Raw genomic sequence first — 22,003 nt, 5'->3', positions numbered from 1 at the left:
TACTTAATGAATATTGGCTTGAAGGATTATTATCCTTCCAGCTAATTCCCAGTCCAACTCAACTTGCCTTTTCCTGGGCTTCTTGCCACATTCCATTTTTCCCTATGCTGCTGATGTTATGTAGGACTGAAATGTGGAATTATCTACAGTTCATAAAAGAATCAAATATTTTAGGCTGTTTTGTTCATCTATTATTAATAGACAGTAAATGCAAACATAAGCTAACAAAAGGCAAAGGATAAACACATTTAAAAAAGACCAGTTCCCAGAGAAATAATTTAAAAACCTGTCAAACAATTTCTGAAACATGGAAGAATGATGATTTCCCATAGATTCATTGTATATATTCTGGCACTGTAACTTTTGCTTTATATAATATATATATATTAATGTGAATATTTCATTGTAATATCTCAAAGAGATTTACACATTTCAGCAAAATCAGACTTACAACACCAGTGTGGATTTAAAAAGAAAAAAAAAAGCCAAGCCAAGTAATTAGTTGCCAAAAAAGGCATCTTTGCACCAGTTAGCAGCTTTCTGCAACTCTGCCATTACAGTCTCACAAAATACTTCATTCAGTAATTCCTATTTATTCTCCTGTGTTTAGTTTGCTTTTACAGTCCCTACTTTCTGAGGCTACTCATGGCCAATTTGATATAAATTAATTATTCTGAGTTTGTTTCTACATGAAGGAACTCGTGTTCTTGTGATCCTTCTACCACTTCCAGACATTATTGTGTGCTTGCATTGGTTTTGATGGCTACTGTTTCAATATAGAGTAATTTTTGTCAGTATCAGAGTTGGGGTGGAAGTGTCCTTATTTTCCAATAAGCCAAGAATCCGTGAAAGTGCTTAGTTGCAAATTTTTTAGTAATGATTTGCTGTTCAGTAGTCCCTTCACAATGAATATAGTCTCTTCGTGAAAGCTGACTGGCCTTGTGTTATTTTTCAGGCTTTCTTGTGTTTTTTCTACTCATTTAAACAGGTATTGGTTTTATCTGATGACAACAGCATGTTGAGGGAGGTGCTCATCTTCCTCTGCTCTGCCCTTGTGGGATCTCACGGTAGTGTTTGGCTCTGGGGCCCTGAACATAAACAGGATATAGGCCTGCTGAAATCAATCCAGAGTGGGTCTTTATTTTTGGTATTTAAGAAGAGCATAAAAGACAGTGAACTTAAATGATGTGGTTTCATTTTGTTCGCTTGTTTCATTTCTTATGTGTTAAAAAGTTATGGAATACTTAATAACAGTCAACATCCTATAAGTAGACTGTCTTAATTCCACTTTCTACATGTGAGCTAACCATGGTTACAGAAGGTCATTTTCGGCTTGGCTGGTGACAAAATCTGTGGCTTGAGCAGTCTGAAGAACATTTGTCTTTGTGCTTGTGTCCATAAGACAGTACCATGTTTCAGAAGTAGAACTCAAGAACTTAAGTTTTAATGCCTCAACTGCTGTTTATGTATGTCATGGTCAAGTGGCAACACAGGAAATGGCAGCTCTGCTACAGGAGGGCAGTGTAGCCACACGCGAACAGTGGAGCAAAACAGTGGAGCTGGGTGATTTCAGAGGTTAAACTCATAAGCCATAAGTTCAGTAGGATTACATTTGCGAAGATTTTGGAACTTGTACTTCATTTATTTTTTGTTAACAAATGATACAGAAAGAAAAACAGCAAAGAGGTTAAGAATTGGTAAACTGAAACATCTAAACTTGTGAAATGACAAAGTTACAGTACGTGCTTTGCTTGCACTAACCAAGTTTTTGGGACATTTGCTTCATTACATGCTCTAGGTACACAAAGGTGGTAGCAAGAGCTGTGAGGAGCTGAATGTCTTGACCTAAAATGCAGGGAGCCTGTCACATCTCACATTCCACCATAGCAGAAGTTAATAAACATATCAGTACCATAACGTGTTTTATGTAAGTTCTCATGGTGTTGTTTTCCATGTTTCTGTCTGTCAGTTTCCAGCATTTGATCTCCCAGCTTGAGTGTTCTTTTAATGTTATTAAAAATGTGATGTGCTTATCTATACTTCATTATTCCTTCCAGGCTTGCCAGTTTGACTCTGTGGGCCACTGATGTACTTGCATCCACCTCCACAGAAGAGATTTTCTAAGAAGTTGTTTAAAGCCATCATAGGAAGTGACTCAGGATAATTGCTAGTCTAATATACCCTCTTGGTTTCCTGGAATCTCTTAAATATAAATTATTTGCTAGAAGAGAGAATTTCTTAGAAACAAAAGAAATGCAATACGTCAGTCAAGACGCTTGATTTTGATACAGTTCACACAGTGTAACTATCCTTCCCATCCAGAATCCTCTGATATTTTGTAGAATATGGTGACTGCTATTAATACAGCTTATCACCAGTGACTCTTTTGTCTGCATGGCTTTTTTTTTTTTTTTCCTGCACATCACATATCTCTTGCTTCTTTGAAGTATCTGTGCTCCAACATTGCTCAGCCCAGTATGTGTGAAAAAGAAGCCAAGAGATTATTGGCCCACAGAGCTCTCAAATGACCTTGGTTAACCTGAATTTACTATAGAATTTTTTGGTGGTAAAAGAAATAAATATGAATTAGCTCTGGGAATAGGTAGTTGGGATGTGATACGTTACAAAAATATTCTTTAATTCAGATAATCTGTAGAAGCAGGAAAGTTCTAGTTTACAACTGTCCAAATAGCCTGGCCTCCCTCAATTCTCTTTGGTCTACTTGACTGGAGCAAAGGAGTCTGAGCTGAGCCACAACTCCCTGAGTGGGACAGAGCTTGCTCTTTCCTGCCTCCTGTTCTGCTAGTGGTGGTGACTGTGTGCTTAACACTTGCTATCCTCTGTCTACTCCCATGTATCAATGAGTACTCTCCGTCAAGCTTAAGACTGTTGCTGAATTTAGTTTTAGGAGCTCTATCTGTAACTCAGCTTTTTAGTTCAGACTGCAGTGTTAAAGCAGAGTATTGCTTTACGTATGGCTTTAACACTGCTCCGCTTCTAATTGGAAGGCATCCTTTAGTTTTGTAAGCTTTGTTCTGAATCCTTGTTTTTGGGTGATTTTAATACTGGAAGAATCAGAGTATGAAATGCTTTCTTCCTATACCCTGGGTACCAGTACAGATTTTTCCATTGTCAAGAATTGATTATGGTACTCAGACACTTAACATCATTTGTAAGATTCTGCATGAACATCTCGTGTGTACTGTGGTACAGCTCCAGAGTGTGTTTCCTTCCCCCTTATTTATAAATTACAATCCCTTCTCAGGACATAGCAAACTATGGCAGTGTCTTAAAATGATTCTTCTTGCTGGCAAATACCTGTTTGTAAAACAGCACTGGCTTCACATTCCAGTGCTTAACCTGGTTACTGGCACCTGGTAAACCATGGTGCTGTTTCATGCATTAGAAGTGAAGACATCTAAGAAATCTATAAATGGTTTCACTCTGGTCAGTTCAGCAGTGAATTAAATCAGGGTGCAGAAGTACACAGAGAATAGGATTCTGTCATGCAAAATGAAAGGAAAATCACTGGGTGGATTCAGAAACGATGGCCAAGACTGTGTGCATCTGAGGACAAAGATAGAGTTCTCTGCATTCTTTGGTTTGTGCTATTCTTTTGAATGTATGCCATAACTGCATTTCCTGACTTCACTGGATTGGGAATCCACTTCACTGGATTCTTCTTTACCACCCCTGTTCTTAGGTAATGATACAGTCCACAGCTTGTATCCACAGTCTAGATGCATTGTTTTCCATTCTTCATGTACTGAATCAACAGGTATCTAAATATTGCTTGAGAGGTAACATATAAGCCCAGAGAGCTTGTATGGCCTATTCCACTATGGCAGCAAGAATGGCATTTGAATATGATTTCATTTCCATTGGTTTATTATTTTATGTAGCGCTAAGGGAGTGACAACTATACTGGTATAGTTGCTGCTGTGTGTTTTAGATTTGAGGAACACATGCTCTCTTGTTTTGTCAGTCACGTGCTAGTGATGTCAAGGGTCCCACTCTGTTCTCTGTTTTTTAGTGTTGAGTAATGCCTATGCTTCTAGTGGTCCTGTGTACAAAGTTGTTTTTCAGTGTCCCAAACTGCACACCTCCAGTATCATTTGGGAGAAGTACTGCTTTAAATAAATTTTGATTAAAATTGAACTAATTGTGCTCATGAACATGAACTCCCAGCCCATTAGAGAAAGTCCAAGTTCTCCTGTATCCGCGATAGAACTAGGTATTGTCTACAAATGGGATCCTTGCGCTCTTCATATGGTGTTGTATTCTGTAAAGGGCTCCTGTGGAATAAGCCATATGTGATTTCTTTTTTTGTATAGGTTTTGAATATGCAACCATACACAACTGGTTATACTTCCTTTTCATTTCCAGAAAAAATACAGCAGATTCATGGAGATACTGTCATACTTAGCACTAAATTGAATACCTTAGCACTTCTATCTTAAGTACAAAGAAGGGAAGCTTTTCAGAGAGACGCCATTTTCTTTTCAAGGTTTATTGGTCATAGCAATGATAGGGCGAAGTGTGAGGCTAGCTGCCATCAAAAAATGATCAAAGCAAGCTTTATTTGAAAGCCTTTGAAGTTGGTCACATGATTTTATTGATTTGAAAGCGCTCTGGCTCATGCCCAGAGGTGATGATGGTGGAGAAGAAAGAAAGCATATGCTCATGGAAAACAAATCCATACAGCCCTTACTCTACCAGTAAGTTATACAGAAAAGTAAAGCTTTTGCTTTACATTTTTAAATAGCATTCACATCTCTGAAATGATACCAAGGCACATACTGCTTATAATTGTTTACAAATTGAGATTATGGTGTGTAAACAAAACAAACAAATAAATAAACAACAAACAGTTTGTTATAATAGCAGTCTATGTTTATAGGTTCCTCCAGAAACTGTTGAATAAGCTTTGAACTTCTTAGAGACATTTGCCTATAATCAGACAAGGATTTTAACAAATTTCTCTTAACCTGCAAGCCTTAATTTCTTCATCTCTTAAATGGGACTACTGATGCTTACCTCAGCTCCTAAATGTAAAAAAAAAAAAAAAAAAGGAATGTTATCAACTCAAATTTGTCAGTGTTTGCCTCAGCAGGATTATAACTTAAGAGAATTTTGCTCTTCAAGTACTACTTAACATTAATGCTGATAACTTCTGATTCAGTTCTTGCTCCAGCATCTCTTCTAAATTGTAAGTGGCTTTCAGAGCAGGTGAAAAATATCATACTGTATGGTTAGCAATGTGTACCAAAGAAATAACAGAAATAGAGATGTAAAAAGGCAGAATAAAATAAAAAACAAAGATCAAATGAATTTTCTGAGCTGTTTTTTAATCTGAGACACTTCAAGGTGCTTTAATGTTAAGAGGGATGCTGGCCCACATGCTCAGTGGAAAAAAAATTCCAGCTGGAAGGGTTTAGTGCAAAACTGAAAAAGGATGTGGACAGGATGCTTAAAAGGGCTGTTTCACTCCTCTTATGGTTAAATCCAGTCAAAGCCTGGATCAGCAAAGGGCTGTGGGTTAAGAGTGAGTGGGGTGAGAGGGAAGCCTCACTGCCAGTCTTGAAGCACACAGTATTAAGACACAGCTGTGACTGGAAAATGGTACTTTCCAAAAGGAGACTTACATGGCAGATAGTTATGTGCTGGGTGTGGGTATAATATACCATGGGTAGAAAAGTACAGGGATTGTCTTTTGCCAGAGACTTATGCAACCACATATATAGCTGCCCACCATTTCCTCCCTGAACCCCCTTGGTGGGGTTTTCTATGTGAAAGTGTAAAAATTACCAATCCTGTAGAATTGCAGTCTTGGCTCTACCTAGAGAAACTTTTAGACTGTTCATGCCATAAATATCTCTTGGAGGCTCTGACGTCAGAGGGTTTGGAGAGGGAGGTTGGTCTGAAACTGAAAACGGCAGCAGTTCCAGTCTCACTGCAACAGTACAGCCAGTGAGAGGAGCAGCACAGGCGTTTCTCTATGTGGATTATAGGACTGCAGAACAGGGAGGAACTGCACAGACTGACAGGCATTGCAGTGTAAGTGCAGCTGCTGCAGCAATTCTTCTCATACTTTTGCTTGTTTGCAAGATCAAATCCCTGCCAATGCTGCCTGCCTTTTTTTCTTCTTTTTTGTTTGTTTTTGTTTTGCTCTTGCTTTCCTCTGAGGGGTCCTGAAGACAACTTGGCAGTACATAGGATTCAGGATTGGCTTGATAGCTTCTCTGAAAGATATGCAGAGGGGCTGATTATTCAGGTTGTTGTGTGAGCCTATAAATTAATGGGGGGGGGGGGGGGGGGGGGGCAGGAAATGAAGGAGGTTGAGAAGGAAAAACATATCTCTAGGAGAATACTAAATTAGCTAAAATCTAGCTCCTTTGTATTCTAGAAGCAAGACAGCAAAATCTCATATGTAATCACTAGGCAAAACCCAACTTTCATAGACCATTTCACAATGCAAGATCTGTGGTTTTTTATTTTTTTATTTTTTTATTTTTAACTCTTCAATCCCTTGTCAGATTATGCAGTAAGCAATTCCTCTTTCCTTATGGGAAAGAGGAAGTTTCCTGGCTTCTTGACAAGGCAGCCTTGTCCCATTTCTGTTTGCCAGGCTTCTGATGATAATAGATGATAGAATGCCTTGAGCCTGGATATTAAGGGCTCTCCAAAGAACTCACTGCTTCTGCAGAGAAAAGAGGCATCTTTCACATATAGAACCTAGCTGTAACTGAGTCATATATGAAGAAGGCAGCTACTGGAATTAGAGTGATTCTGTGAAAAATCTGCGGAGTTACTACTACAGGCATACAGTGCAAGTCCTAAAGAGATCTAATGATTTGTAATTTTTTTCTGATTTTATTTATTTATTTATTTTTGTATTTATAACTCAGCAGCTCAGAGATTCCCAAGCCTAATCCACAGGGAGGTGTTATTTGTTTGCACCTAAAGATCTGTACTTGATTCATGTGATTTACCTTACCTCCCTTCCCTTCCTTGCTCACCTGGGTTCTCTCCACTCCAGGAGAGGTGGGAGCCATTCTGGGGACAGCCCTGGAAACATAGAATCATAATTGTAGAATGGTTTAAGATGGAAAGATGGACCTTAGAGATAATCTAGTTCTAACTCCCCAACCCATAAGGTGGTATATCTGTCCTCGTCAGTGGCATCTTCTCTAACCAAACTCTTGACAGAACTAAACCAGCTCATTTCCCCAGATGAATGGAAAAGTTTCTTCTGAGTGAATCTGATTTAGCTAATACTTGTAGCAGTAAAAAAGCTCTTTGCCAATTAGAGTATGCTTGGTCTGTGCAGGTGCTGGAAGGAGAGATGACGCCCTTGAATATAAACACAATGCTGCACTGAGAAGCAGGAGCTATGTGAGTTGCACAATATGGTATGCTGAGCTGCTAATAATTGGCTTCAGCCAACAAGCAGTCATAAGAAAGGCTGTTGCAAGTTGCTGCTCTGTAGGCTGAGTTGTTTTGTTAATGGAATAAGTCTGCAAATACTTTTCCTCCTAAGGGGCTTGGAGTAGATTGCAGGGGGAATTAAGCAAGTAAGGAGGAGGAGGGAGTTTTCCAGAAGTCACTCTGACCAATGAACTAATTAGCTGTGCTGAAAGTGACTGTAGGGTTGTCCCTTTCCATGACTGAGTGGTTGATAGCCAATGTGCTGGCTTATGTGATAGGAAAGCCTATGCTAGGAGATAGATACTCCACATCTAGTCTCCACTAAGAGATGCCATATAATGCAAAGCAAGCCAGACTGAGATAGATAAAAAGCAGCTGTAGTGACTGCATCTGTAAGAAAGCATGTGTTCTCAGAGATAGGTTCTGCAGAGAGATACTTTGTTAGTGAAACCTCCAGACTTGGTTTGGGATTTGGGTTGCCTTACTGTGATACTTCAGAATTTCTTTTCTCTCCCTCATTTATTTCTTAATAGATTTTCTTCCAATAGTGTAACACCTCCCTTTCTAAGAAGCTGCTTTATTTTCTTCGCAGCAGCCTAATCATGTTGGCTGGCCATGTGAAGGAACACAAATGTAGTAGATTTTTAAGGACCTGTTTGCCCCAGTAAAAACTCAAGGGCTGTCACAGCCAAGATAAGCATCTGTGAATAAAGGATGCTTTTTGATTCAGCAGTTAATCTGTTTCAGATGTATTGGCCAGAATAAAACTAATATATACAGAACAGGTGAAAGCTAAGAGGAAGGAAAGAATCACTAGGGAGAAAATTCTGGAAGTGGAATGCATTAAGCTGATTGAATTCCTTCTATCTGCCTTAAAGTGACACTTTCTGCAGGGGTCTGTGAGCTTGGAAGTTCCTTGTGGTCTGTTAGTCGTGGGTCAGGATGAAAGCTATGTCTGAGGGAAAGGCAGGAAGAGTACTGGGAGAGTTATAGTCACTCAGTATACCTGAGTCTGGATATAGACATATCAGACAGGTAATTGTTAGTTCCTCTCACTGGTGGACAATGACCATAGAACAAAGCAATTAAAATGCAGTACATACAGAGCAGAGGTTTTTTCAGATTTGTTTTGCAAAATAGAAAGCAGTTTTGTATTACAGTTTATGACAATCACAGTGCGACCCTGAGGTTTTAAAGGCCTATATTATGTGTCCTGAAGTGCTGTCTCATGGTTTCTCAGAGCTGAGTAAGCAAATTTCTCTGGATAGCTAAGTGACCTTACCACACTGTATCACTTGCTCTGCTATTCCTAATGGTTATTTTGGTTGTGCTCCTCACGTATAGGAGAGATCATTCAGTTCATTTTGAAATTGGTAATAAAATTTCTTACCAAGTCCAAGTGTGCTCTCTCTGTATTTTATTAGCAGAGAGACATAGCTAGAGCTGAAGAGCATCTTGAATGTATCTCTCAGATAGTTCTGGTTTTGCTTTATCTTCCAACATTACCATAAAATTCCCCAAGCTCCAATGGAATTCCAGAAACCCATGTAGTCACTATAAGCCAGCCATCAGACCTAGCTGTTGAGCAATCAGGGGACACAATTTCCTGACACTTAAAGGGAAGGATGTGTGTGTAGTTTGGCTCTCAAAACTTTAATTGCTGTGAATTTTGAAACCTGGTTTGATCCTATGGAGATCTGACCTTCTCTCTTACCCACCCCAGCAGTCCCCAGGCAAGCATAGTGGATTCCACAATTAAAAGAAAATTGGCTGCTCTGATTTTCATTGGATGAAAGAATTTTCATGTATGTTCCTGTGGGGCTTTTTATGTTGTTGATAGGTGGTGGTATTGCTTATGGCTTTTCTGTTTTCGCCAGCAATACTTTCTAATATCACGCTCCTTTAAATTGTTGCATTTGCAGAATATATACGAGCATGCCTTAAATGTTCTTCATTTCTTATATCTCTGCAGTTCCATTTATCAAACAGAAATAACAGCACTGTTACCACTCTGCATGTATCAGGCTGAGGTCTCGTTATCTTCTAAGCACTGTGTAGATATTGCATTTCATAGCACCGTGTAAATTAGTATAATGGGAATTATTAGGGTGGGATCTTAACCAATGTAAATACTTATGGGGACTCCCATGCGCCTAGGATGAATGTATTCCAACTTAGGATTTGGCCTGATGTCTTTAGGTTGGTAGTTAGTTACCTGAGACACGTGCAGTTCAAGTCTGCTGTCATTTGTTCCTGCGCAAGTTTTTTGTAGTTCCATATTGTTCAAGAACCTTATTCCAGGATTCAATTATAATAGGTTCAAATAGCATCAGAATTTGGTCCAGAGAAACTGAGGCCCAAGTTGTGCAAAGTAACCTGTAATTTTGGCTCTTTATTTTTAGTGTCTTGTTAAGACACTTGAAAACTGAGACAGCCAAAATTATAAGCTGCTTTTGAAATGCTAGCTGACTGACTTGGGTGAATCTACATAGTGGGCTTGATTTTTCTCACATGCTTTCTACAGCACTATAGGTCTTTGAAAGTCAACTAAGTTACTGCTGTTTCACAGCAGTGGGAGTCGCAGAGAAATGTGTCCCATATTTTCAGAAGCTCCCATGAGCTTTGTTGTGTCAGTCCTGTGCTCACTTTCTGGTTTTCTTGAATATCTGAGCTGTGCTTTGCTTTGATTTTCTGAGAGCCATGTAGCCACATGACCATGAATACATCACACACTAAACAGTGCTGTTGTCACTGAAGTCTCAAGAATTTTAAGGGCTGCGTGTTAAAATCATTTGACTGTTAGCAGGCGCAGGCTTTTCCCTACAAAGTATTTCCCTTAGGCTTTGTTTGTGTCCTTTCATGTTACGTGTTAGATTTATGTTTCCAGTTTGTTTTATATTTTAGCACTTGAGGTATTGGTTTCTTCTAGGGTCTTTATGACATCTCCTAATGGTAGGAATTTTCTAGATTTGGAACAGCATGGGATAACAAATCTGACCAGGTGCAACTTGTGTTTTTTTGGATTTGGTAGAAAATTTAATCTGAGAGTAGTGGAGACTTATACTAGTGATAAGGTTTCTCTGGATTTACAAATTAGACAGGCTGAAGGTGGAAAGAGAGAAGTAGATAAGAATGGGATGAAGAGGAATTTAAGGAGTGGGAGCTGGCGATTGTAATGATGTGTTTAGACTGCAAGAAAATGGAAAGAGAGTTAACCTTGAGGAACTAGGAAATACTTGGCAGTAAGGGAGAAATAGGCTCTCTCCCTGAATAACAAGTGCTTGCACACTTCCCAGTTTTGCTGACTACAAAGTATTAATCACTGCAGTTGATATTTCTGCTTATGAGTTCTGAAGTTCACATTTGTTTTTGTTCAGTGTATTTTCCTCTTCATTGTGTCCCAAGATGAATTAGATGCAGGCAATGTATGTGCCAGCCCAGCTGTTCCTTGAACTATGGGGAAAAGCTGAGCTGTGAGACCCAAAACCTCTCCTGTCTTTTTGGTATATTACTTTTTTCTTAAGGAAGGTATAGGCAAGGAAGCATTTTTACTGATGGCTTTTATTATTCAAGGTACTAAACAGAACTGATTAGAGGGGCTCTGTATTCTGTAAATAAATAAATTAATTAATTAAAAAAAAAAAAAAACCTTAAAAAAAAAAATTGGATTATTGAGCCATGAAGACTTAAAATCTTCACAGAACTCCGTAGGAAAATATTCATTTTTAGTTGAAAATCAGGTCCAGTTTCACCTTTTAAGATCTGACCAGAAGATGAGTTCCTAGGGAATTTTTGTAAATTTAATACGCAAATGCACACACACTATAGGGGAAAAAGAATATTTCTATCAATGAGCACCATCAGTGTTGGGTTTGATTCTGGAAAAGTCATGTGACATTATATTTTAAGGATTTAATGACGTGGTAATACTCCCTTTTCCCAAGACAAAGCTGTGGGAAGAGATGAAAAATCTTAGGGAATGCGTCCACTAGTAGCTATTAAATATGATAACCTGGCTGTATTCCCATCAACTAGTCCTAAACAAATGAGAGGACTGAGCAGGAACAGGATCAGACTATATATGGTATTTTTGTTTGCTTTCTCTAACTATTTGCAGCTGGCTGTTATTTGGAGATAAAGTACTGGTTTAGATGGACATTGGATCTGACTTGTTATAGTCAGTTTTTATATTCTTGTGGTCTCCAAGAGACACAACACTGTAAAGATCCTCTGACATCCCAGCTGTTGTAAGAGGGAGAAACAATCCTCTCCTTAAGATCTGGGCTGAGGAAACTGACCAGGTACATATAAATCTTCACAAACTTGTTCAAATATTTGAGTTCTTTAAATGTCAAGAGCAATCATGGAGAAATTATACCTTCATTTTTAGCTCTGTCTCAGTCTTCTTGTCACTTAAAGAAAGTGACTGTCCCCCAGTTCAAAACTGGATTACAAACATTGTCAATTTTTGCATTAAAGATTTCATTGGCTCTTTCATTCCAGTTATTTTTAGAAATGTTTCACATTTTCTCTTGAGCTAAAGTATTTCTGTAGATTTTTACATTTCATAAAGCATCCTCATTAACTGCACGATTGTTGCTGGGTTGTTTTGTTTGTTTTGTTTTTTTCCCCTCCATAATTAACAAACATTTTGTGTGCTTCCATTTTCCAGGAAAGCTCAGGGCTTAAAAAAAAAAAAAAAAAAAAAAAAGTTGAAGGCTATTTTTAGACTTTTCAGTCTGGTCTTGAAAAATCATTAATCTATTTGCATACTCTTGGTCCTACACTGTCATCTGTTTTCTTTCAATGCTGTGACAGAAATATGTGGGAATTCCACGTTGCTCTGTATCAGCCTGCCAGTTCCCCTAACTTCCTTGTCAAAGAAAGCAACCTTTTCAAGATGGAATGAAACTACTGTAGAGCTCTATAAGTATCCTTGCATATATCTAGTTGTGTGTAGAACTTTCCTGGACATCAGTAATGTATAACATGATGTAACTTGGTTTCCCTCTAACACAAAGCTATTTTGTTCCCAAAAATGTTATAGCAGTCTAATCCTTCTCTGTAAATATGAAGTCAATAAATCTTCAGCCGTAGCACTTTTACTTTCCATTGATTTAAGATCAAGCCCTTGAAAGCAGTGGGTATGGTATACTCATTGGCCAAATTGTTTCTTACAGAGCTGCAGCCATCTCCTATTTAGCCATTAGGGGTTATACCAAGAGAATGTATTCTTGCCTGCAATATTCCGTTACAATGTTATGTGAGGACACAGGAAAGAGGTTTTATAACATTAGCAATTTATTCTTTGCATTCAGCACCTTCCTTTGGAAATTTTTACTGCTCTTAGCTCTCTTTGAAACTGAGGCACTGCCTATTCAGATGCCTGCAACGTGACTTGACTCTGTACTACCATATGAATACTCATTGCAGGCAGGTCTGTGTTTGACAAAGTCGTGGCACTTAAACTCTTAACGGTGCCTTTTATTTATTTATTTATTTATTTATTTATTTTTTCCAGATTGCAGGAGTTGGAAGGGATCTCGAGATCATTGAGACCACCTTCCCTGCTAAAGCAGGTACCCTATATTAGGTTGGTACAGATAGGTATCCAGAGAACTTTGGAATATCTTTATAGAAACCTCTCTGGACAACCTGTTTTAATTCTCTGTCACCCTTACCATAAAGTTCTTCCACACGTTGGTATGGAACTTTCTGTGTTCAAGTTTTAGGTCACTGCTTCTTGTCTTGTGACTACACATCACTAAGAGCCTGGTCTCACCCATTTGCCTTCTACCTCCCTTTAGATATTTATAAACATTAATCAGTTTCCCCTCTCAGTCTTCTTTTCCCCAGACTTAAAAGGTTACTCAGCCTTTCTTTGCAAGGGAGATGCTTCATGCCCTTTGTCATCCTCATGGCTCACTGCTGGACTCCTTCCAGGAGATCCCTGTCTTTTTTGCACTGGGAAGCTGAGAATTGGGCACAATATTCTAAACGTGGCCTCACCAGGGCAGAGTAGAGGGTGGGGGGGAAATCACCTCCCTCAACCTGCTCGTCATGGTCTTTTTAATGTATCTCAGGATACCATCACCCTATTTACAGAGGGTTTCTCACTCTGATTTTTATGCTTCCCAAAGCATCTAGTCATAATCCTCAATTCTTTTTTTCTTTATTTCCTCTCTGTCCTTCAATTAAAGTTTTTGTCTGCATTAAAGATACAAAACTCATGTATTTGCAGTAGTGATTACTTCTAAGAGATCTACCCTAACTAGGTGGAATGAGTTCATTTGTTTAATTAAACAGCACAAAATTGTAGATAGGATTTGTCAGGATATTGTTATTCCTTACAAATGTTTTAAAAAATGGAATTTAGTGCAGACAGTCTTGGTTTTCTCACTGAGTCACTGGCTGGGATGCCTGGACTGTGAGTACCCTGCTTAAATCCATTTGGCAGAATCCTGACCCCCTCCAGGCAGGTGACCCCATCAGCATCTGCACAACAGATGAAAGAAAGCAAGATCTTGACCAAACATGAGGGGACTTTAGTCCTTTGCTACTTTTGCAGCCATATATACAGAGGGAACCAATTAAACTGTTTCTAGCAGCTGAATGCACAGAGAGACAGTCAGTTCTCTGATCTGTCAGTATCCTTCTGCCCTGTTGTACAGGGAGAGAGCAATAACCATGCTAGGGCCCTGTCAGTATGAACTGTCTTCCAACTGTGCCCTACTGAGATATGAACTTGCCCTTGTTTCTTGTTTCATACTTCTACTGCCCTAAGGGTCAGGCATCCCAATGAGTGAATTTCTCTGGCTCTGTTGTAGAGGCCCTGAAATGTGTTGCCAGTGACAGAAGCACAAAGCTTGACCTTAGTCTTTCATCATCAGCAGGATTCAGGTAGTCTGTGTGAGTGTTTCTAAGTCTTTAGCACTCACCATTACTAAGTTATATGGAGAAAAACAGATGCATTTTCTGACTAGGTGAAATTTTCCTGGGGGGACCCATGAACTGTTTTCCAGCTGTGCCTGGGCTTATCTAGAATAGTTTCATGTACCTGCTGGGGACACGTGTTAAGCTATAAATGTCCAACTGTGCCCTTTGTGACAGATTTTATGTTCAAACAGAGGCAGAAATTAGCAGCTCCTCACTTCCTCATCCTCTGCTTACTTGCAGTGGTGATGTTTAGTGTGCTCACGTCTATTGGGACATCTCTAGAGGCCCATACTCTTTCTGATTTTCACATCTGTTGGTGTAGCTAAGCTGCTGTGAAATGGGAGCCTTATCCAGGAAAAAGCCTGCAGTAAATACAAACTGGAGGTGACCTTATATAAAACATTAACATTTCTGTGTGGTATCACTGGACTTTTCATACAAAGCAGTTTAAGAATGCTGCTTCATTAGACTTTAGAGTTGATTATTCAATTACTAGCCATTATTTTTGCACAATGTATTGACAGATACCTGAAGAAAAACCTGAATCTTTATCTATGGTTCACATTACGTATACATCAATATTTTTTGTTTTCGATTTCAGATAAAGTGTTATTTGTAGCTGTATGTGTTTTTATCCAGACAACATGAATATTCAGAATGGACTAAATTATGATCACTATTATCATAGGTCAAAGATCAGAGAAGTGATACTTTGCCTTTAAATAATGAAATGCTTATGCGGCCTTGTCAGCTGCTTTAAACTCAGTGAAAATAGTGCCTCACTTTAGGGTATAAAATTTATGTAATTTTGCTTCTTGCTATTCAGTTGAAAAATCCTGTGTCAGTATGTAACATTACTGGGATAAAAGTGCTGTGGAGTCTGGACTGCATGTCTGTTATGTGGTGTCTGTGCCTGTAGGAAACAGGACGTGATGACCTTGTAGTCCTGTGGATGCACATAACACAGAATCCAATTGACCATCCTACAGCCTGTGGTGACATATGGGAGTGCAGCAAATTAAAATGGAAGCAGATGGTGAAAAAGCCTTCTCTGTGTTTTGCCTTCTCTTTTCTTTCAGGGATGTTGCCTGAAGTCTTTGATCCAAATAGCTTGCTGAGGAAGTATGTCTCTAAGCCATGATGAAACAGCACTGGATCGCTGTGAATTCTTTTGCTCTCTCAAGAATAAATTAATGCACAAAGAGGCTAGAGGGCGCTTAGCAATTTGGTCCCAGACTTGAGGACAGCACTTCCCCTATTTTAATCTGGAGCTTACTTCTGCAGGGTGAAAATTGCTATTAGTTGCTGTTGGCTGTTTGCATGTGTCAGGATATGTGCTTTCCCATGTGTTAACTGTTTACCTACCTATCTACCTGCTTGATTGTTTGTAGTGGAACAGGCTGCATGACTGTGTGAGTTGTATTTTCTAGGTTTCCTGTTTAAATTGTGTGACCCTAAGTCCATGAGTTCCTGTAGTTCTATAGTTACATTTGGTCTTTTAAAGCTGAATTTCTCACTGAAGTTTTGGCGCTTTATTTCTAGGGCTTTATTATGCCATTTGTCATGGGTTATATACTCTGTATCTTGTTCCTGCTGAAATGATGGGCCCTGTAGACACAGTGAAGCTCTCCCCCTCCCTCCAATTAAAATAAATAAATAAATAGCAAGCAGTCTCCCCAGTTCTGTGGTACTCAGAAACAGTTTAAATAATCCCTGTGCCATGCTGGACTCCAGTTATTTTCTGAGGGTCTCCTGACATGAACCTTTGGATTCACAGTCTGTTGTATGGCTCCTAGGCAAATGCACTGAGGCTTGAGTTTGTTCATTGGTCAGTTTGTATGCTTCTTCAAACACCAACTTTTACATATTCACTGAGGAAAGACACAGTAATCACTACATTATATTAGCGTCTGCATATCTGACACACCCAGTGATTTGTTTGCAGACTTTCCCACACCCTCAGAGTTGCCACTTCTTAGTTTGGGTCATTTTTACCATGGCTGTGTCAGATGTCATTTTCCCTCCAGATATTTTTGGGTGTAGCTGATTGCAGCAAGGAGGGAGGATAAGAGAAGTCTGCTTTTTGGAGGACGATATGCAGCTCACCTGAATTACATAATTAGAGAGTATTAGAACATTTCTGCTTATGATGGGTATTTTTTTTTAATTCTTTTTTTCCTCACTATATGCCTCCTATCTCTACACTTATGACTCTTCTTTCCTTTTGTTTTTCTTTGCCTGTGGAACATGATAGTCCTGAGAATCCAAAATGTGTCTAACCAGAACTCATCTTGCTGAGTCGCTGGGCCAACGCAAGCCTTTCATTTTATTATTGCAATTAGGTATCAGTAGGAAGATTTCATTGTACTACTGTTTCATCAGGCCTGCCTGCTGTATCAAGGAGTCTATGTGGTTATGTTTATTAGTATTTTTGAGTTTATGCTTTGTTTGGACTGTGCCAGCTATAGGAGGTCTCCTGCTGGCAAATGATGTCACAGAGCTGACTAAGTGGCCCCTTGTCCTGCCTGCTCTGCTGTGCTGAGCCAAGTAGCATCTGTCAGAGTATACGCAAGCATAGAAGGGAAGAAAAGACTTTGTTTACTCAGGCAAACAAATGAGCTGTGGATGAGAGCTGCTCTGCTCTTTAGCCATTAATTACAGGCTGCACATTTCTCAAGTTCTAAAAGCTAAGCAAGCTTCACCTTGCTTAATACTTGCACAAGAGACCAAAGTCTATAGGAAGCAGTGCTGTTTGTTTAGTGGCATATATTGACATTTGATGCAGGTTCAAGACTGAAATCTGAGGAACTTGATATCAATATGGCATAAAAGTTTCTTGCCTCTGTTCCACAGAGCACTAAACCAGTCATCTTTAAGGTAGGGATTCAAGAGTTCAGAATATTAGGTTACGTAGTAAATTAACAATTATGGTCAGTACTTTGTACAGTAAAATGTATGCTTCTCAGATACTTGTCATGAGGCACTCTGTGAATGGGGAACCAGCTTAAATAGCCGCCTTGAATTTCTGGTTTTTATTTGTTTTCTGCCTACTTGTTTCTGATCCCCAGAAGACTCTTAAGACCCTTAACAAACTGTCCACATAAAAAAAAAAAAAAAAGAACAAAAAACAAAAAACAGGGTTCAGAATGATCCCTTGGGCTCCCTCCACTCTGTGTCTAGAAGCTGTTACACCGGGCCAGTTATAGGACCACCTTTAAGTAAACATTCTTTAGCAGTAGATCTTTCAGTATTTATCTTCAAATTTCATATAATCTGTGATGAGACCCAGAACACTTCTGCTGTAGCAGACATTGGCTTTTACCTCTAGATCTTGAGTTTTCAGAATTCTTCCGTATCCACATCATCAGCTAACTTCAAAAGGGGTTGTGGGTGGTGCAGAGGCATTCAGTCACTTGCCCAAGGTCACAGCGACAGCAAGGATCAGAGCTTTATGGAGCATTTCCTGGCTCCAAGTAAATAAATGAACACAACAAGCTGATAGAAACTTCTAAGCTGTGCAGATGGGTCGTGTATTTCTTAAGATTTAAACAGCTATGCTTTCATAACAGCAGCTATCAGTACCTGTGCAGCAGCAGTAACTACCAGCAGAATAGGGAGTATTATCTGCAGATGAGGTCATCTTTTCCACTGTAATGATTGTATTTAAAATATCACAGCTTGGGAATTGCTTGGAACGTCCCTTTGTATTTTGGCTTGGCACTAGCCTACATGGCAGTAGGGTGAGGCAGTGCTTCTTGGTTACTTTCCTGAGGTCTTACCAACTGTCATTCCTGTGTGGTGCAAGGGATGCAGCAGGCCCTGCTTTTTCATATCCACTGCACGAAGATTAAGGTTGTCTGGAAAACTCAAAAGCTATAGAAAGCAGTGCATTGGAGCAGGGCCACAGCACCATCCTTCCTTATGTGTTAGCTGAATGTGCTAGGGAGTTCTGGCTACACTTTTGCAGAAGTACAGGAGTTCTCAAGTTCTCCATGGCATACTCCAGTGATTCAGGTGCCCTGAGCAGTATGAAAGCTCCACATACTTCAGGAATAATGTAGGCTAGGTGTTCATATGGTGTCACAATTTGACTGGTGTTGATTTAAGAACAAGCAGGGCTGCATAAGTGAACTAAATATTTTCTCATTTAGCTGAGCTGTCTAAACACTAGGCCCTAAGATGAGCTCGCACAAAGGTATCTGACATTGACTCTGAGTCAGGCACTATTATCCCTCCTTTAGAGAGTCAGAAACAAGAATTGACTTGCCCATGCCCACACAGAAATGCACAGCCAGAGTCTGCATAAGAACTTGGTTACTCAGAGGCATTCAGATGTGCAACATGTACCACACTTCTTCCCACACTGCTTTCTATAAAGTAGGTACATTTCTCGGTGGCCAGGTACAAACTCTTTGATCTTTTGCTGTGTTTTGTGTTTCCTCTCTTTTGGTGTGATGTTCTTTTTAGCTGTAAATACAGCTCCTTGAGTCTGCAGTAGTTTGCAGAACTTTCTGTTGTTGATGCTCCTGTATAAAATGGTGTGTACTACAGGAAAGTGAGAGAGAACACATGAGAGTTCCAGAAGCAGCAAAAAAAAAAAAAAAAAAGTCATAGCAAAGCACAATGTTGAAAATGGGAGAACAAACAATTTGAAGGAAAACAGAAAGTTCTAAAATGTTTGGAAACATCAGGTTCGTGCTGAGCTTGAGACTTCTATTTCCTATCTGTTGGTAGTTTTTGAATACCTTTGCCTCTCCCTAGATTCTGGGCATAACTATTTGCGTCAACCTCCCTACGGCTCAGAGCAGAATCTCCAGGCCCTTTCCTTTAAAGCCTTTGGAATTTACATAACCCTGCAATTGTAGCAATGCAAAATGTGGCTCTGGTTACAATAACATGGGTTTAGGGAACGCTGGGAAAGATTGTAGTGCAAAGGCATAAAAGCAAAACAAAACAAAACCCTACATGCTGTTTTAATTTTCAGCAGCCACGTGAGAACTGTCCTCCAGTTCCTAGCTATAAATATATTTCTGCCGTCATTGGAAGGAAAAAAAGAAAGAAAAGAAAAAAAGAACAACAAGAATAAACCTAAACTAAACAATTCCCATTCTTCCCCATATTTTCTTGAGGTTATAAAATAAAGGTAAATATTTCAATAGCAGAGTGTGTCTGTGCTGAGGAATGCCACATTAGTAATCAAGGGGGTTGACATTTGCATCAAGTGAAAACATTTGGCATTAAGCCAATCTTTCTCTGTTCCATCTCCACCAGCTGTTTTGAGAAAAAACACTTAGGGCTGCCTATGGATAATGTGCCAGGCAATGCTTCTTAAGCCCCAGGGTATACTGCCCCAGTATCAGCTGAGGCAGAAACTTTGAGATGAATGAGGACTACACAGAAGCATGCCTGTTGCTTGTTCTTGTCAGATGTTATGTGTTGTGTCAGGAAGACGGGACTTGGTGCCAGGGTTTTTCTGCTTTTCCAGTAACTTGGCGTTGGACCTGCAGCTTACTCTTTTGAAGGCATTGCTGAATTAATGGAAATGTTCTTCATGACATTTTATTAAGCATAATGTGAAAGACGGGATGGATAGAGGGCTGTATAAGGTATTACACATATGTTGTAGAACTGGGAGGAGTTTTGCTGCATTGACTATCTAACCAGAAAAAAAAGAAAAAAATAAATAAAATCACTTGCACATAAGTGGTGAAATAAAAAGTAGCTGGAGCCTACAGTGCATCTGCTTTCCAGAAGCCATACCAATACTGAAATCTGAAAAGGCAAAGCTTTCTGGAAGATACCGATGTTCTTGGAACAAGGTCTGCAGAGCTGCTGGGAAGTGTGAAATCTGGTCATTTCAGGGAGTAACACTTCCAGTTAGAATGCTCTGGTGAGGTTAAAGATAAAATAATAATAGTTATTTTTTCCTATGCAAACATTTTAAAAACAAAGGAAAGCCAAGTCAGGAAAAGACAGAAAATGTAGTATGAATACCACTATATAAACAGCAAGTAGTGTGTACTTCTGCTGGTACAGCAAGACCTACCTGAAGACAACAAAGAGCATTTCTAATTGGCCTCATTTGACTCACTGGGAAGTTAGGCAAGAGAAAGAACAACATTGCAATACAAAAAGACCAGGCACTAGGTTTCTCTGCTTTTTGAGGGGTACAGACAACATGTTCCTCAATAACACATCCTGAGTACAAAAGGCAATATACAGTTATTTTCACTGCTCTATTTTACAGTCAATTTTCCACTGCAATGTCACATTCAAAATCATAATTTTTCAAATTAATTGCACAATTCAGCTGGAGATGAACAAAATACTAACATGCTTTTGAAGGAAAACTATTCTTGCCTGTTTAAAAAATTATCCCCAAGACTCTATGTAATTTTTCTGTAGCATCAAGGGTGGAAGTGGATAGAAAATTTTGGCATCCTCACTTCTTCATGTTTAATCTTGTCTCCACCCACAAAGTTTTGATCTCAAAAGAAATGTCTCCTTGTGAATTGACAGGCTTCAGAAAACAAAAGCATATTTTTCCAGCCGTCCAGGTTAATTAGTAGAAATAGCAGTAGCTGTACCACTGGCTGAAAATCTGAAAAAAAATGTTTTGACTCTCTTTGAAGTGCAGAATGGGTTTTACAGAGCTGTGAGGCAAAGAAACAGAGAGTGAATGAATGAATGAATGAATGAACTCAGCTGTAAGGTGTAAGATTTTATTCCTGTGTGTTTGGGATGACCACGTTACTTAAAGTGGTTGAGTCTTGAGTGGGCTTCTCAACTCATCATAGTTTAAAAATAAACACAACAAAACATGCTTATTTGCTTTTAATTTTTACAACTTTGTTGATTCCTGTAGTTGTTTGTAGTTGTTTGTCTTGCTTTTTCCTCTTTTAGATGATATCAGGTCAGGATAGAAATTAGTTACGTGGCCAATATTGATATGGCTAAGATGTGCATAGAAGGCTTTTGAAAAATACGTAAGGATTGCATGGTTTATTAGCGAGATGCCGTGACACTGACTGTTGCAAAGAATGTGAAATTAAAGAACCAGTGTGTCATAGCAAAAGCAATGCTATAAAGATAAGTGGACCTTCTTAATAAATAAGCTTACAATTATTGTACATTGCAAAAAAATAGAGATATGGTGAGCTGTTCAAATTCAGTTTCAGTGGATTGGAATGAAAAATTTTTACAATTGTAAACATCATAGGATAAGCTACCCTACATTCAGACTGAGGGGTAAGATATAATGCTTTGTGAATTGCATGAGAGGGCTTCTCGTTAGGGATTGTTAGGGACTGACTCATGAAATTATAATACAGGGAATGAGTGCAAAGTGACCTGGGGTCCTGGGTTCACATGAGGGTTTCTCCACATAAATCAGATAGAAAGATTTGATTGAAACTTCTTTCTGTGAGTGTAAAGGTCAGAAATCCTAAAATGTAGCCTAATATATATCATTGTGATGGAATCCCAGGCAGCAAGACTGTAGGTGAGGGAAGAAATATCAACATCAGAAAAGTACAAAGAAACTGTCTTGCAAGAAAACTGATTGATTTAGGTTGACCCTGAACTGTAGTGTTGTTTTGAATGCGTGTGAGGTCTCCCAGAAGGGGATATGTTTGCATTT

The 22,003-nt window shown here is 39.1% G+C and overlaps 1 protein-coding gene across 6 annotated transcripts in view; it reads left to right on the top strand.

Annotated features, from left to right (window-relative positions):
• Nucleotides 1–22,003, top strand: part of DAAM2 (dishevelled associated activator of morphogenesis 2) — a 191,013-nt gene that overhangs the window by 5,031 nt on the left and 163,979 nt on the right. For 2 of the 6 annotated variants that reach the window (XM_015857505.2, XM_015857499.2), the window contains exon 1: nucleotides 5,933–6,057. The exons of 1 other annotated variant lie outside the window; for it this stretch is intronic. The gene's annotated coding sequence lies outside the window, so the exon portion shown is untranslated. Of the gene's footprint in view, nucleotides 1–5,932; nucleotides 6,058–7,330; nucleotides 7,413–22,003 lie in introns of those variants that run through there. 3 more of the 6 variants (XM_015857501.2, XM_015857502.2, XM_015857504.2) reach the window with 3 other exon arrangements.

This window comes from Coturnix japonica, chromosome 3 (genome assembly GCF_001577835.2).
Source record: "Coturnix japonica isolate 7356 chromosome 3, Coturnix japonica 2.1, whole genome shotgun sequence".
NCBI lineage: Eukaryota > Metazoa > Chordata > Aves > Galliformes > Phasianidae > Coturnix > Coturnix japonica.
Note: the sequence above shows the minus strand (reverse complement) of the source record. Positions and strands in the feature narration are given on the sequence as shown.